This window comes from Garra rufa, unplaced genomic scaffold, assembly GCF_049309525.1.
Source record: "Garra rufa unplaced genomic scaffold, GarRuf1.0 hap1_unplaced_001, whole genome shotgun sequence".
Classification (NCBI taxonomy): Eukaryota; Metazoa; Chordata; class Actinopteri; order Cypriniformes; family Cyprinidae; genus Garra; species Garra rufa.
In genome coordinates, this window is record NW_027394276.1 from 4,110,851 (window position 1) to 4,126,656 (window position 15,806).

The window sequence follows — 15,806 nt, forward strand, 5'->3', positions numbered from 1 at the left end:
CAGTGGAGTGGAATGGCCTAAACTGGGCATTATTTTTCGTACGTGACCTGTGGTTAGAAGCATTGTTTCTTGTTAGCAAGACATATGGCTTAATAAATTATGTTCTTGGGCATAATTTGCAAGCTAACATGAAGTAAAAGCTATAACCTACGTTTAACCTAAATATAAATGATTTTATTCAGTATTTTTGTGCGTCCTCTATAAAGCAACATTTATGAGTAGTGCGCATGCGCACAAATGCCTAAGGGAACTTTCGGAGTATAAGAGGGAAACTGTGCTAAATCAAACATAAAATACAGCGAAATGACAGGGAGCAAGAAAATATTACGTGAGTGATTAGGTGCTTTGTTCAATACAGGTGCATTTTTTTGAGAACTCTAATCAGGTAAATAGCAGAAGTTATTAGTTGGTCATTAAAAACGGCCGTGCTTTGTTGAACTATGTGGTTCAAACGATGAGACCATATTCATGAAACAGTCTTTACTAGCTAATTCGTTTCCACAAAAATGCAGCACAAATAAGCAAGCATTTTAACGTTTTAAATACACTAATCTACAATTATTGTTCAATCGCTGGAGTGTTTTTTTATTTTTTTAAATGCCTTTAAAATATGTAGTTTTGTGAACACGGACGAAGAAACGCCAGCCCCGAAGGTCATCCGTAAACCACATAAACAGCTCATATGCGCTTAATATAGCTCTTTAAAATGATATTCTGTTTACATTGTGTACAGTCGCTGGAGTGTTTTTATTTAAATGCTTTTAAAGAGACCGAGAGCTCGGAGCCTTGACTCTCATGTCAGTAAAACAGAAAACACTGGCTGAAGGCAGCTCTCTCCGTTTTAAATGAAACTGCTTGCAAACTCCTGAAATTAGCTCTTGTTCAAAGGGGTTGACGGAATGAAATCGCTGGAACATTTAAATTTTAAAAGGCCGTATTTATTTTCATTTTCCGCTCCACCCCTTCAGTGGAGTGGAATGGCCTAAACTGGGCATTATTTTTCGTACGTGACCTGTGGTTAGAAGCATTGTTTCTTGTTAGCAAGACATATGGCTTAATAAATTATGTTCTTGGGCATAATTTGCAAGCTAACATGAAGTAAAAGCTATAACCTACGTTTAACCTAAATATAAATGATTTTATTCAGTATTTTTGTGCGTCCTCTATAAAGCAACATTTATGAGTAGTGCGCATGCGCACAAATGCCTAAGGGAACTTTCGGAGTATAAGAGGGAAACTGTGCTAAATCAAACATAAAATACAGCGAAATGACAGGGAGCAAGAAAATATTACGTGAGTGATTAGGTGCTTTGTTCAATACAGGTGCATTTTTTTGAGAACTCTAATCAGGTAAATAGCAGAAGTTATTAGTTGGTCATTAAAAACGGCCGTGCTTTGTTGAACTATGTGGTTCAAACGATGAGACCATATTCATGAAACAGTCTTTACTAGCTAATTCGTTTCCACAAAAATGCAGCACAAATAAGCAAGCATTTTAACGTTTTAAATACACTAATCTACAATTATTGTTCAATCGCTGGAGTGTTTTTTTATTTTTTAAATGCCTTTAAAATATGTAGTTTTGTGAACACGGACGAAGAAACGCCAGCCCCGAAGGTCATCCGTAAACCACATAAACAGCTCATATGCGCTTAATATAGCTCTTTAAAATGATATTCTGTTTACATTGTGTACAGTCGCTGGAGTGTTTTTATTTAAATGCTTTTAAAGAGACCGAGAGCTCGGAGCCTTGACTCTCATGTCAGTAAAACAGAAAACACTGGCTGAAGGCAGCTCTCTCCGTTTTAAATGAAACTGCTTGCAAACTCCTGAAATTAGCTCTTGTTCAAAGGGGTTGACGGAATGAAATCGCTGGAACATTTAAATTTTAAAAGGCCGTATTTATTTTCATTTTCCGCTCCACCCCTTCAGTGGAGTGGAATGGCCTAAACTGGGCATTATTTTTCGTACGTGACCTGTGGTTAGAAGCATTGTTTCTTGTTAGCAAGACATATGGCTTAATAAATTATGTTCTTGGGCATAATTTGCAAGCTAACATGAAGTAAAAGCTATAACCTACGTTTAACCTAAATATAAATGATTTTATTCAGTATTTTTGTGCGTCCTCTATAAAGCAACATTTATGAGTAGTGCGCATGCGCACAAATGCCTAAGGGAACTTTCGGAGTATAAGAGGGAAACTGTGCTAAATCAAACATAAAATACAGCGAAATGACAGGGAGCAAGAAAATATTACGTGAGTGATTAGGTGCTTTGTTCAATACAGGTGCATTTTTTTGAGAACTCTAATCAGGTAAATAGCAGAAGTTATTAGTTGGTCATTAAAAACGGCCGTGCTTTGTTGAACTATGTGGTTCAAACGATGAGACCATATTCATGAAACAGTCTTTACTAGCTAATTCGTTTCCACAAAAATGCAGCACAAATAAGCAAGCATTTTAACGTTTTAAATACACTAATCTACAATTATTGTTCAATCGCTGGAGTGTTTTTTTATTTTTTTAAATGCCTTTAAAATATGTAGTTTTGTGAACACGGACGAAGAAACGCCAGCCCCGAAGGTCATCCGTAAACCACATAAACAGCTCATATGCGCTTAATATAGCTCTTTAAAATGATATTCTGTTTACATTGTGTACAGTCGCTGGAGTGTTTTTATTTAAATGCTTTTAAAGAGACCGAGAGCTCGGAGCCTTGACTCTCATGTCAGTAAAACAGAAAACACTGGCTGAAGGCAGCTCTCTCCGTTTTAAATGAAACTGCTTGCAAACTCCTGAAATTAGCTCTTGTTCAAAGGGGTTGACGGAATGAAATCGCTGGAACATTTAAATTTTAAAAGGCCGTATTTATTTTCATTTTCCGCTCCACCCCTTCAGTGGAGTGGAATGGCCTAAACTGGGCATTATTTTTCGTACGTGACCTGTGGTTAGAAGCATTGTTTCTTGTTAGCAAGACATATGGCTTAATAAATTATGTTCTTGGGCATAATTTGCAAGCTAACATGAAGTAAAAGCTATAACCTACGTTTAACCTAAATATAAATGATTTTATTCAGTATTTTTGTGCGTCCTCTATAAAGCAACATTTATGAGTAGTGCGCATGCGCACAAATGCCTAAGGGAACTTTCGGAGTATAAGAGGGAAACTGTGCTAAATCAAACATAAAATACAGCGAAATGACAGGGAGCAAGAAAATATTACGTGAGTGATTAGGTGCTTTGTTCAATACAGGTGCATTTTTTTGAGAACTCTAATCAGGTAAATAGCAGAAGTTATTAGTTGGTCATTAAAAACGGCCGTGCTTTGTTGAACTATGTGGTTCAAACGATGAGACCATATTCATGAAACAGTCTTTACTAGCTAATTCGTTTCCACAAAAATGCAGCACAAATAAGCAAGCATTTTAACGTTTTAAATACACTAATCTACAATTATTGTTCAATCGCTGGAGTGTTTTTTTATTTTTTAAATGCCTTTAAAATATGTAGTTTTGTGAACACGGACGAAGAAACGCCAGCCCCGAAGGTCATCCGTAAACCACATAAACAGCTCATATGCGCTTAATATAGCTCTTTAAAATGATATTCTGTTTACATTGTGTACAGTCGCTGGAGTGTTTTTATTTAAATGCTTTTAAAGAGACCGAGAGCTCGGAGCCTTGACTCTCATGTCAGTAAAACAGAAAACACTGGCTGAAGGCAGCTCTCTCCGTTTTAAATGAAACTGCTTGCAAACTCCTGAAATTAGCTCTTGTTCAAAGGGGTTGACGGAATGAAATCGCTGGAACATTTAAATTTTAAAAGGCCGTATTTATTTTCATTTTCCGCTCCACCCCTTCAGTGGAGTGGAATGGCCTAAACTGGGCATTATTTTTCGTACGTGACCTGTGGTTAGAAGCATTGTTTCTTGTTAGCAAGACATATGGCTTAATAAATTATGTTCTTGGGCATAATTTGCAAGCTAACATGAAGTAAAAGCTATAACCTACGTTTAACCTAAATATAAATGATTTTATTCAGTATTTTTGTGCGTCCTCTATAAAGCAACATTTATGAGTAGTGCGCATGCGCACAAATGCCTAAGGGAACTTTCGGAGTATAAGAGGGAAACTGTGCTAAATCAAACATAAAATACAGCGAAATGACAGGGAGCAAGAAAATATTACGTGAGTGATTAGGTGCTTTGTTCAATACAGGTGCATTTTTTTGAGAACTCTAATCAGGTAAATAGCAGAAGTTATTAGTTGGTCATTAAAAACGGCCGTGCTTTGTTGAACTATGTGGTTCAAACGATGAGACCATATTCATGAAACAGTCTTTACTAGCTAATTCGTTTCCACAAAAATGCAGCACAAATAAGCAAGCATTTTAACGTTTTAAATACACTAATCTACAATTATTGTTCAATCGCTGGAGTGTTTTTTTATTTTTTAAATGCCTTTAAAATATGTAGTTTTGTGAACACGGACGAAGAAACGCCAGCCCCGAAGGTCATCCGTAAACCACATAAACAGCTCATATGCGCTTAATATAGCTCTTTAAAATGATATTCTGTTTACATTGTGTACAGTCGCTGGAGTGTTTTTATTTAAATGCTTTTAAAGAGACCGAGAGCTCGGAGCCTTGACTCTCATGTCAGTAAAACAGAAAACACTGGCTGAAGGCAGCTCTCTCCGTTTTAAATGAAACTGCTTGCAAACTCCTGAAATTAGCTCTTGTTCAAAGGGGTTGACGGAATGAAATCGCTGGAACATTTAAATTTTAAAAGGCCGTATTTATTTTCATTTTCCGCTCCACCCCTTCAGTGGAGTGGAATGGCCTAAACTGGGCATTATTTTTCGTACGTGACCTGTGGTTAGAAGCATTGTTTCTTGTTAGCAAGACATATGGCTTAATAAATTATGTTCTTGGGCATAATTTGCAAGCTAACATGAAGTAAAAGCTATAACCTACGTTTAACCTAAATATAAATGATTTTATTCAGTATTTTTGTGCGTCCTCTATAAAGCAACATTTATGAGTAGTGCGCATGCGCACAAATGCCTAAGGGAACTTTCGGAGTATAAGAGGGAAACTGTGCTAAATCAAACATAAAATACAGCGAAATGACAGGGAGCAAGAAAATATTACGTGAGTGATTAGGTGCTTTGTTCAATACAGGTGCATTTTTTTGAGAACTCTAATCAGGTAAATAGCAGAAGTTATTAGTTGGTCATTAAAAACGGCCGTGCTTTGTTGAACTATGTGGTTCAAACGATGAGACCATATTCATGAAACAGTCTTTACTAGCTAATTCGTTTCCACAAAAATGCAGCACAAATAAGCAAGCATTTTAACGTTTTCAATACACTAATCTACTATTACTGTTCAATCGCTGGAGTGTTTTTATTTTTTATTTTTTAAATGCCTTTAAAATGTGTAGTTTTGTGAACACGGACGAAGAAACGCCAGCCCCGAAGCTCATCCGTAAACCACATAAACAGCTCATATGCGCTTAATATAGCTCTTTAAAATGATATTCTGTTTACATTGTGTACAGTCGCTGGAGTGTTTTTATTTAAATGCTTTTAAAGAGACCGAGAGCTCGGAGCCTTGACTCTCATGTCAGTAAAACAGAAAACACTGGCTGAAGGCAGCTCTCTCCGTTTTAAATGAAACTGCTTGCAAACTCCTGAAATTAGCTCTTGTTCAAAGGGGTTGACGGAATGAAATCGCTGGAACATTTAAATTTTAAAAGGCCGTATTTATTTTCATTTTCCGCTCCACCCCTTCAGTGGAGTGGAATGGCCTAAACTGGGCATTATTTTTCGTACGTGACCTGTGGTTAGAAGCATTGTTTCTTGTTAGCAAGACATATGGCTTAATAAATTATGTTCTTGGGCATAATTTGCAAGCTAACATGAAGTAAAAGCTATAACCTACGTTTAACCTAAATATAAATGATTTTATTCAGTATTTTTGTGCGTCCTCTATAAAGCAACATTTATGAGTAGTGCGCATGCGCACAAATGCCTAAGGGAACTTTCGGAGTATAAGAGGGAAACTGTGCTAAATCAAACATAAAATACAGCGAAATGACAGGGAGCAAGAAAATATTACGTGAGTGATTAGGTGCTTTGTTCAATACAGGTGCATTTTTTTGAGAACTCTAATCAGGTAAATAGCAGAAGTTATTAGTTGGTCATTAAAAACGGCCGTGCTTTGTTGAACTATGTGGTTCAAACGATGAGACCATATTCATGAAACAGTCTTTACTAGCTAATTCGTTTCCACAAAAATGCAGCACAAATAAGCAAGCATTTTAACGTTTTAAATACACTAATCTACAATTATTGTTCAATCGCTGGAGTGTTTTTTTATTTTTTAAATGCCTTTAAAATATGTAGTTTTGTGAACACGGACGAAGAAACGCCAGCCCCGAAGGTCATCCGTAAACCACATAAACAGCTCATATGCGCTTAATATAGCTCTTTAAAATGATATTCTGTTTACATTGTGTACAGTCGCTGGAGTGTTTTTATTTAAATGCTTTTAAAGAGACCGAGAGCTCGGAGCCTTGACTCTCATGTCAGTAAAACAGAAAACACTGGCTGAAGGCAGCTCTCTCCGTTTTAAATGAAACTGCTTGCAAACTCCTGAAATTAGCTCTTGTTCAAAGGGGTTGACGGAATGAAATCGCTGGAACATTTAAATTTTAAAAGGCCGTATTTATTTTCATTTTCCGCTCCACCCCTTCAGTGGAGTGGAATGGCCTAAACTGGGCATTATTTTTCGTACGTGACCTGTGGTTAGAAGCATTGTTTCTTGTTAGCAAGACATATGGCTTAATAAATTATGTTCTTGGGCATAATTTGCAAGCTAACATGAAGTAAAAGCTATAACCTACGTTTAACCTAAATATAAATGATTTTATTCAGTATTTTTGTGCGTCCTCTATAAAGCAACATTTATGAGTAGTGCGCATGCGCACAAATGCCTAAGGGAACTTTCGGAGTATAAGAGGGAAACTGTGCTAAATCAAACATAAAATACAGCGAAATGACAGGGAGCAAGAAAATATTACGTGAGTGATTAGGTGCTTTGTTCAATACAGGTGCATTTTTTTGAGAACTCTAATCAGGTAAATAGCAGAAGTTATTAGTTGGTCATTAAAAACGGCCGTGCTTTGTTGAACTATGTGGTTCAAACGATGAGACCATATTCATGAAACAGTCTTTACTAGCTAATTCGTTTCCACAAAAATGCAGCACAAATAAGCAAGCATTTTAACGTTTTAAATACACTAATCTACAATTATTGTTCAATCGCTGGAGTGTTTTTTTATTTTTTAAATGCCTTTAAAATATGTAGTTTTGTGAACACGGACGAAGAAACGCCAGCCCCGAAGGTCATCCGTAAACCACATAAACAGCTCATATGCGCTTAATATAGCTCTTTAAAATGATATTCTGTTTACATTGTGTACAGTCGCTGGAGTGTTTTTATTTAAATGCTTTTAAAGAGACCGAGAGCTCGGAGCCTTGACTCTCATGTCAGTAAAACAGAAAACACTGGCTGAAGGCAGCTCTCTCCGTTTTAAATGAAACTGCTTGCAAACTCCTGAAATTAGCTCTTGTTCAAAGGGGTTGACGGAATGAAATCGCTGGAACATTTAAATTTTAAAAGGCCGTATTTATTTTCATTTTCCGCTCCACCCCTTCAGTGGAGTGGAATGGCCTAAACTGGGCATTATTTTTCGTACGTGACCTGTGGTTAGAAGCATTGTTTCTTGTTAGCAAGACATATGGCTTAATAAATTATGTTCTTGGGCATAATTTGCAAGCTAACATGAAGTAAAAGCTATAACCTACGTTTAACCTAAATATAAATGATTTTATTCAGTATTTTTGTGCGTCCTCTATAAAGCAACATTTATGAGTAGTGCGCATGCGCACAAATGCCTAAGGGAACTTTCGGAGTATAAGAGGGAAACTGTGCTAAATCAAACATAAAATACAGCGAAATGACAGGGAGCAAGAAAATATTACGTGAGTGATTAGGTGCTTTGTTCAATACAGGTGCATTTTTTTGAGAACTCTAATCAGGTAAATAGCAGAAGTTATTAGTTGGTCATTAAAAACGGCCGTGCTTTGTTGAACTATGTGGTTCAAACGATGAGACCATATTCATGAAACAGTCTTTACTAGCTAATTCGTTTCCACAAAAATGCAGCACAAATAAGCAAGCATTTTAACGTTTTCAATACACTAATCTACTATTACTGTTCAATCGCTGGAGTGTTTTTATTTTTTATTTTTTAAATGCCTTTAAAATGTGTAGTTTTGTGAACACGGACGAAGAAACGCCAGCCCCGAAGCTCATCCGTAAACCACATAAACAGCTCATATGCGCTTAATATAGCTCTTTAAAATGATATTCTGTTTACATTGTGTACAGTCGCTGGAGTGTTTTTATTTAAATGCTTTTAAAGAGACCGAGAGCTCGGAGCCTTGACTCTCATGTCAGTAAAACAGAAAACACTGGCTGAAGGCAGCTCTCTCCGTTTTAAATGAAACTGCTTGCAAACTCCTGAAATTAGCTCTTGTTCAAAGGGGTTGACGGAATGAAATCGCTGGAACATTTAAATTTTAAAAGGCCGTATTTATTTTCATTTTCCGCTCCACCCCTTCAGTGGAGTGGAATGGCCTAAACTGGGCATTATTTTTCGTACGTGACCTGTGGTTAGAAGCATTGTTTCTTGTTAGCAAGACATATGGCTTAATAAATTATGTTCTTGGGCATAATTTGCAAGCTAACATGAAGTAAAAGCTATAACCTACGTTTAACCTAAATATAAATGATTTTATTCAGTATTTTTGTGCGTCCTCTATAAAGCAACATTTATGAGTAGTGCGCATGCGCACAAATGCCTAAGGGAACTTTCGGAGTATAAGAGGGAAACTGTGCTAAATCAAACATAAAATACAGCGAAATGACAGGGAGCAAGAAAATATTACGTGAGTGATTAGGTGCTTTGTTCAATACAGGTGCATTTTTTTGAGAACTCTAATCAGGTAAATAGCAGAAGTTATTAGTTGGTCATTAAAAACGGCCGTGCTTTGTTGAACTATGTGGTTCAAACGATGAGACCATATTCATGAAACAGTCTTTACTAGCTAATTCGTTTCCACAAAAATGCAGCACAAATAAGCAAGCATTTTAACGTTTTCAATACACTAATCTACTATTACTGTTCAATCGCTGGAGTGTTTTTATTTTTTATTTTTTAAATGCCTTTAAAATGTGTAGTTTTGTGAACACGGACGAAGAAACGCCAGCCCCGAAGCTCATCCGTAAACCACATAAACAGCTCATATGCGCTTAATATAGCTCTTTAAAATGATATTCTGTTTACATTGTGTACAGTCGCTGGAGTGTTTTTATTTAAATGCTTTTAAAGAGACCGAGAGCTCGGAGCCTTCCCAGATAGCACACATACGTTGGGCCGACGTCGTCCCGACTTACAAAATTCCATCGGCGCGATGTCGCTCCGAGGTCGTTTGCTAATCGGCAAGACGTCGCCGCGATGTCGGCATTTGATCGCAAATGCTCTCCGGCCGACATTCGGCCGATGCAGCTTTAAATCCCGGCTGCTCGGCGTGGGCGCGGTTCACCGGCGTTTCGCTCATTCCTATTCTAACGTACCACCCGCGGCAGGAGCCGCTGGTTTATAATAAAACAATACACAGGACACCACTCTCAATAACGGTTGCTTGTTTATTAACATTTTCAAGGCAGACATTAAACATACAAATACATTTACATTTATCAGATATATTTGTATCAAAAGTGACATACAAATGAGAATCATTCACTCTTTCAAAGATTAACCACAGCATTTGCAGTAAAACCATAGTAAAAACTAAATCAATATTTTTACTACAATAACCGTTTAACAATGACTGTTGCATTAAAACCACAGTAAGTACAAAACTAACCATTACTATAGTATTTGCAGTAAAACCATAGCAACCACATTTATTATGATTTTAAAAAAACTATGGTTACTACAGTCATGCTTACCACAGTTTTACTTTAGTATTACTACAATTCAACTATAGTAGAACCATGGCATCAAAACCTTATGAACCAAAAAAAAAAAAAAAAAACTTGTTTACTACACTTATAGTTGCTACAGTTTTGCTATTGAAAAACCATGGTTAACTGCTCTATAATTATATACACATTTCATAATACTTCTCATTTCAAAGTAGGTTTACAGAAAATGCATTTTTCCAAGGTTACAATGTAAATAAAAAAAAAAAACTTTAATCAGCCAGAGGTGACTGAGACTTACTGGGAAAGATCTTTTAGCAACAAAGAAATGTCCATATGACAGCATCTCAAAGATAAAGGTAATTATCTATTTTCATTGCCACATCAGAATCTAATCTATCTTCATGGCAAAAACCAATGTACAATATTACAAGAGCTACATGAACACAAAATAAAAACTGAGCAAACACTACAGCAGTTAAAATGTTTTAAGTTATATGATACAAATTTTAAAATCTTTTATGATAAAACATTACTAAAGTCTCCAGTGAAGTGTTCAGTTAAACACAATCATTTAACATTATTAAAGGGTAAGGTCAACAATGTTCAATCCACTTTGTATGTTACAAAGTTGTTAATATATGTAAAAGATTTCTCTGAGATCCCCAGTTTATTTATGAGCAAAACTCTGCTGCATGACGGAAAACGCAGTATTTTGTCATTTTGTTGATGCAAAAAGTGTTTTTGTCAAAATTCATAATTTCATTATGAGTCATCCTGCAGAGTGTTGCTTATAAGTAAAAAGGGATTTATAGGTAAACAGATTTACAGATATTAGAAACACTGCAATAATACAAAGCGGCTTGAAAATGTATACCCTTAAAGGCAATATAAGGATAATATTTCACAGTTTTGTATGTCCATGTACAGCTGGCATCATCTGAAGACTTGAGTGTTGCCGTCTTCTGAAGTCTTCACAAGTAAGGCTGGATCTGATCTTGAACTGGTGTAACCTCTGGTAACCTTGGGATGGGCATCCAGAGAAAGAAACAGGAAAGCAAAAGGAGAAAGATTAGCATAGCAGCTTTTCATATTATTTCAGACAAAGGATGATTTATTTAAATTACATATAATTGTAGTGCAATGTTTTGAGATGTGTTATGTGAATGCTTGGCTAAAAATGTGTATTTTTATTTAATTTAAACAAAAAGATTGTACCTGACCCCTGGACATTATCAGGAAGACTATTTTAAAGTTAAGGAATAAAATACAAAAAATGTGCTTATATACTTTAGTGGACTTTGATACATTCTCACTATTATCAATAGTCCTGAGTTTTGTAACCTCATTAGAGGCCAAATACTATCGCTGCTGTTGCCCGTATTTGTGTTTATTGTGATCTGGTTTAATCACAATAAGAATTTTTATAGAACCCTTGGTAAATATATTATTTGCCCTCAGTATTCAGGGAACAGACACGGAATGGACTACATATGCCACAGTATAATTTTAAGGGTTAGTTCACCCAAATATGAAAATTCTTTCATTAATTCCTCACTCTCATGTCATTACAAAACTGTAAGACCTTTGTTCATCTTAAAAACACCAATTAAGATGTTTTGGATGAAATCTGAGAGCTTTCTGACCCTGCATATACAGCAAGGGCCCTGACACGGTCAAGACACAGAAGGGTAGTAAAAGCATTATTAAAATAGTCCATGTGACATCAGCGATTCAACCTTCATTTTATGATGCTACGAGAGTACCAATTTAGTTTCTTTTGTGCACAAAATTACTCTCAGAGTTTCATAAAACTACAGTAGAACCACAGATGTCACATGGACAATGTCAACAATGTCATTACTACCCTTCTCTGTCTTGGTGGTACCCTTGCTGTCTATGCAGGGTCAGAAAGCTCTTGGATTTTATCAAAAATATCTTAAATTGTGTTCAGAAGATGAAAGGAGGTCTTACGGGTTTGGAACAACATTAGCGTGAGTAATTAATGACAGAATGTTCATTTTTAGGTGAACTAGCCCTATAAGTGGGAGGTACATCATAACTGTAATGTGCACTTCCTTTCAAAAGTTTACTTCTTTGAAATAAGACACTTCTGCTCACCAAGGCTGCATTTATTTGATCAAAAATGAAGTAAAAACAATAATATTGTAAAATATTATTACAAATTAACAGATTTTTGTGAATATATTGTGAACTTAATTTCTTTTTATCAAAGCTGCATTTTCAGCATCTTTACTCCAGTCTTCAGTGTGACATGATCCTTCAGAAATCATTCTAATTTGGTGATTTGCTGCTGAAAAAACATTTTTAATGTCTAATTATCAATGTCTTATCATTATCAATTATCAAAAGTTAAAGGAAACTAAATAAATGCTGTAAATGAAAAAAAAGAAAATATATATATATATTTTTATTCATCAAAATATCCTCTTGCTTAAACTCAAACACATGATTAATGATTTCTGAAGGATCATGTGACCCTGAAGACCGGAGTAAAGATACTGAAAATGTAGCTTTGCATCACAGAAATAAATTAGTTCTCTAACTATATTAAAATAGAGAACAATCATTTTAAATTATATTAAATTTACAATATTACTGCTTAACTGTATTATTTATCAAAATACACAAAGCTGTGGTGGGCAGAAGAAACTTTACCATACCAAAACTTACGAAACAGTAGTGTATGTTTGATATTTTACTTACTAGATCATTGGTTTACAGTACTTTGGAGAAGAAGGTTCACTCTGAGTCTGCTGATCTGCCACAGGCCATCATCATGGAAGAATCTAGGAACAAAACATGCAATTTGTCACAGAGACCACAATATTTAGTATGCAGTTGCTGGTTTATTAGAAGGTTAAACAAGTTAAAGTACAGGTACAATGCAGAAAAAAAGAATACATAATATACTACAATTATATAACAATATGTTTTTAGTGTTAAGTAGTTACATTTGGATGTGAAAAGCTTCTTAAAATTACTATAATAAATATTAATTTAGCAAAATAATTTAACAGACACATGGTTATATAGGTTAAATATATTGTGTGAAAAATGCATATTAAGTTATTTTTATGAGCTTCTTCGGTTCACCTGTATTTCCTGCTTCTGTCAGCAGCTCTATTCAGACATTTTGAAACCTTGGAGCTTCCCTTCTGTTGTGGAGGCTTTATTTCTGTCATCCTGAAAGAACATATTTTGTCAGTATGTGTTTACCTTACAAGATCAAGAAGCATTTTCACTTGTTTTCAGCCATTTAGGTTCAATAAATGAGCCTACTTCCAATAACCCACAGACAATCTGTCAGCAAAAAAAATAAATAAATAAAAATAAAAAAAATTCATAAACAAGAGCTCAATCTCTAGAGTTAGCATACCTCATCTGTGAGATGCTAACGAACTTTTTCGAAGACATTAAACCATTTCTACTAAGTAAATATTCAACAGAAACGAGTCAATTACAAGTAAGGAACAGTTATATGTAATACTTGTGTGATTTTAAGCACTAAACTTACCTAAAAGCAGCGACGACGACAACAGCACCGAGAGACGGAGTTTTGTGTCAGGTGTCTTGCTGCCGCCCCGTTTCCATGGCAACCTCTCCAGCGTAAACTTAGATATTCAACATATTAAAATACGTCAAAGTCACGCAGTATTTACAAAAGTAAACATCTAGAATTGAATCATTACATTATTAATCTAGTTTCATTTAATCATTATCCAATCATGAATTTAAAACAGATTTTTAGTTTAAAAAGGAACCGCAACAATAACGTTAGCATGGCTCACCATAGAGACGGAGACTTTCTGGCAGCCTGTAACAGAGTGAAAAACACGACGAAAAACGTTAGTTAGGACAAAGCAGTGTAACACTATTGAAATAAAAACTAAAAACAAACTCTGAACTAAGCTTTTTGCTGCTCAGCGTCTAGCTCGTCCCCTCAGAAAAACTACTGGAAACACAGTAATCCGTTAACGTTAGCTTAACAAGTAAAAGTTATTTGGAAATGAGCCCAATTCTCAAGTTGGGCTCAAGGCAAAGTCTTTTTACCTGTACTACAGTGCACCAAGCGCCTTATTAGTTATAAAGTGTCACGGAATTAACAAAATAATATATTTTTTCCAATTTAACTCAAGTGAAAACTTACCTGAAAGCCACGGATGTCGCCGGAGGTGTAGCCATCTTTCTGGTGGGTTGCTAAGAGACGAATAACCGTACAAATTCAAACAGAAAAGTGCGGCATCGGCCTTTTGTCGTGAGCCGACTCAGAGCCGATGTTTGATGAGCTGGCAAAATAGAGCAGTGACTGAATTACACCCGCCTATGCCTGGCCGATCCTTTTTAGATCTAGAGTTTATGAGGCCGACGTTCTGTTCACGGGCCGACGTCGGCCCGACGTATGTGTGCTGTCTGGGTTGACTCTCATGTCAGTAAAACAGAAAACACTGGCTGAAGGCAGCTCTCTCCGTTTTAAATGAAACTGCTTGCAAACTCCTGAAATTAGCTCTTGTTCAAAGGGGTTGACGGAATGAAATCGCTGGAACATTTAAATTTTAAAAGGCCGTATTTATTTTCATTTTCCGCTCCACCCCTTCAGTGGAGTGGAATGGCCTAAACTGGGCATTATTTTTCGTACTTGACCTGTGGTTAGAAGCATTGTTTCTTGTTAGCAAGACATATGGCTTAATAAATTATGTTCTTGGGCATAATTTGCAAGCTAACATGAAGTAAAAGCTATAACCTACGTTTAACCTAAATATAAATGATTTTATTCAGTATTTTTGTGCGTCCTCTATAAAGCAACATTTACGAGTAGTGCGCATGCGCACAAATGCCTAAGGGAACTTTCGGAGTATAAGAGGGAAACTGTGCTAAATCAAACATAAAATACAGCGAAATGACAGGGAGCAAGAAAATATTACGTGAGTGATTAGGTGCTTTGTTCAATACAGGTGCATTTTTTTGAGAACTCTAATCAGGTAAATAGCAGAAGTTATTAGTTGGTCATTAAAAACGGCCGTGCTTTGTTGAACTATGTGGTTCAAACGATGAGACCATATTCATGAAACAGTCTTTACTAGCTAATTCGTTTCCACAAAAATGCAGCACAAATAAGCAAGCATTTTAACGTTTTCAATACACTAATCTACTATTACTGTTCAATCGCTGGAGTGTTTTTATTTTTTATTTTTTAAATGCCTTTAAAATGTGTAGTTTTGTGAACACGGACGAAGAAACGCCAGCCCCGAAGCTCATCCGTAAACCACATAAACAGCTCATATGCGCTTAATATAGCTCTTTAAAATGATATTCTGTTTACATTGTGTACAGTCGCTGGAGTGTTTTTATTTAAATGCTTTTAAAGAGACCGAGAGCTCGGAGCCTTGACTCTCATGTCAGTAAAACAGAAAACACTGGCTGAAGGCAGCTCTCTCCGTTTTAAATGAAACTGCTTGCAAACTCCTGAAATTAGCTCTTGTTCAAAGGGGTTGACGGAATGAAATCGCTGGAACATTTAAATTTTAAAAGGCCGTATTTATTTTCATTTTCCGCTCCACCCCTTCAGTGGAGTGGAATGGCCTAAACTGGGCATTATTTTTCGTACGTGACCTGTGGTTAGAAGCATTGTTTCTTGTTAGCAAGACATATGGCTTAATAAATTATGTTCTTGGGCATAATTTGCAAGCTAACATGAAGTAAAAGCTATAACCTACGTTTAACCTAAAT

At 36.0% G+C, this 15,806-nt stretch overlaps 1 long non-coding RNA gene across 1 annotated transcript; it reads right to left on the reverse strand.

The window, feature by feature from the left end:
• Nucleotides 1-10,167: 10,167 nt before the first annotated feature.
• On the reverse strand, nucleotides 10,168-14,390 carry LOC141302394 (uncharacterized). The gene is made up of 6 exons (XR_012342385.1): nucleotides 14,227-14,390; nucleotides 13,868-13,893; nucleotides 13,594-13,690; nucleotides 13,173-13,262; nucleotides 12,783-12,865; nucleotides 10,168-11,078 (listed from the first exon to the last, which is right to left on the reverse strand). It is a non-coding gene; the product is annotated as an uncharacterized lncRNA (long non-coding RNA).
• Between the last annotated feature and the right edge of the window lie 1,416 nt (nucleotides 14,391-15,806).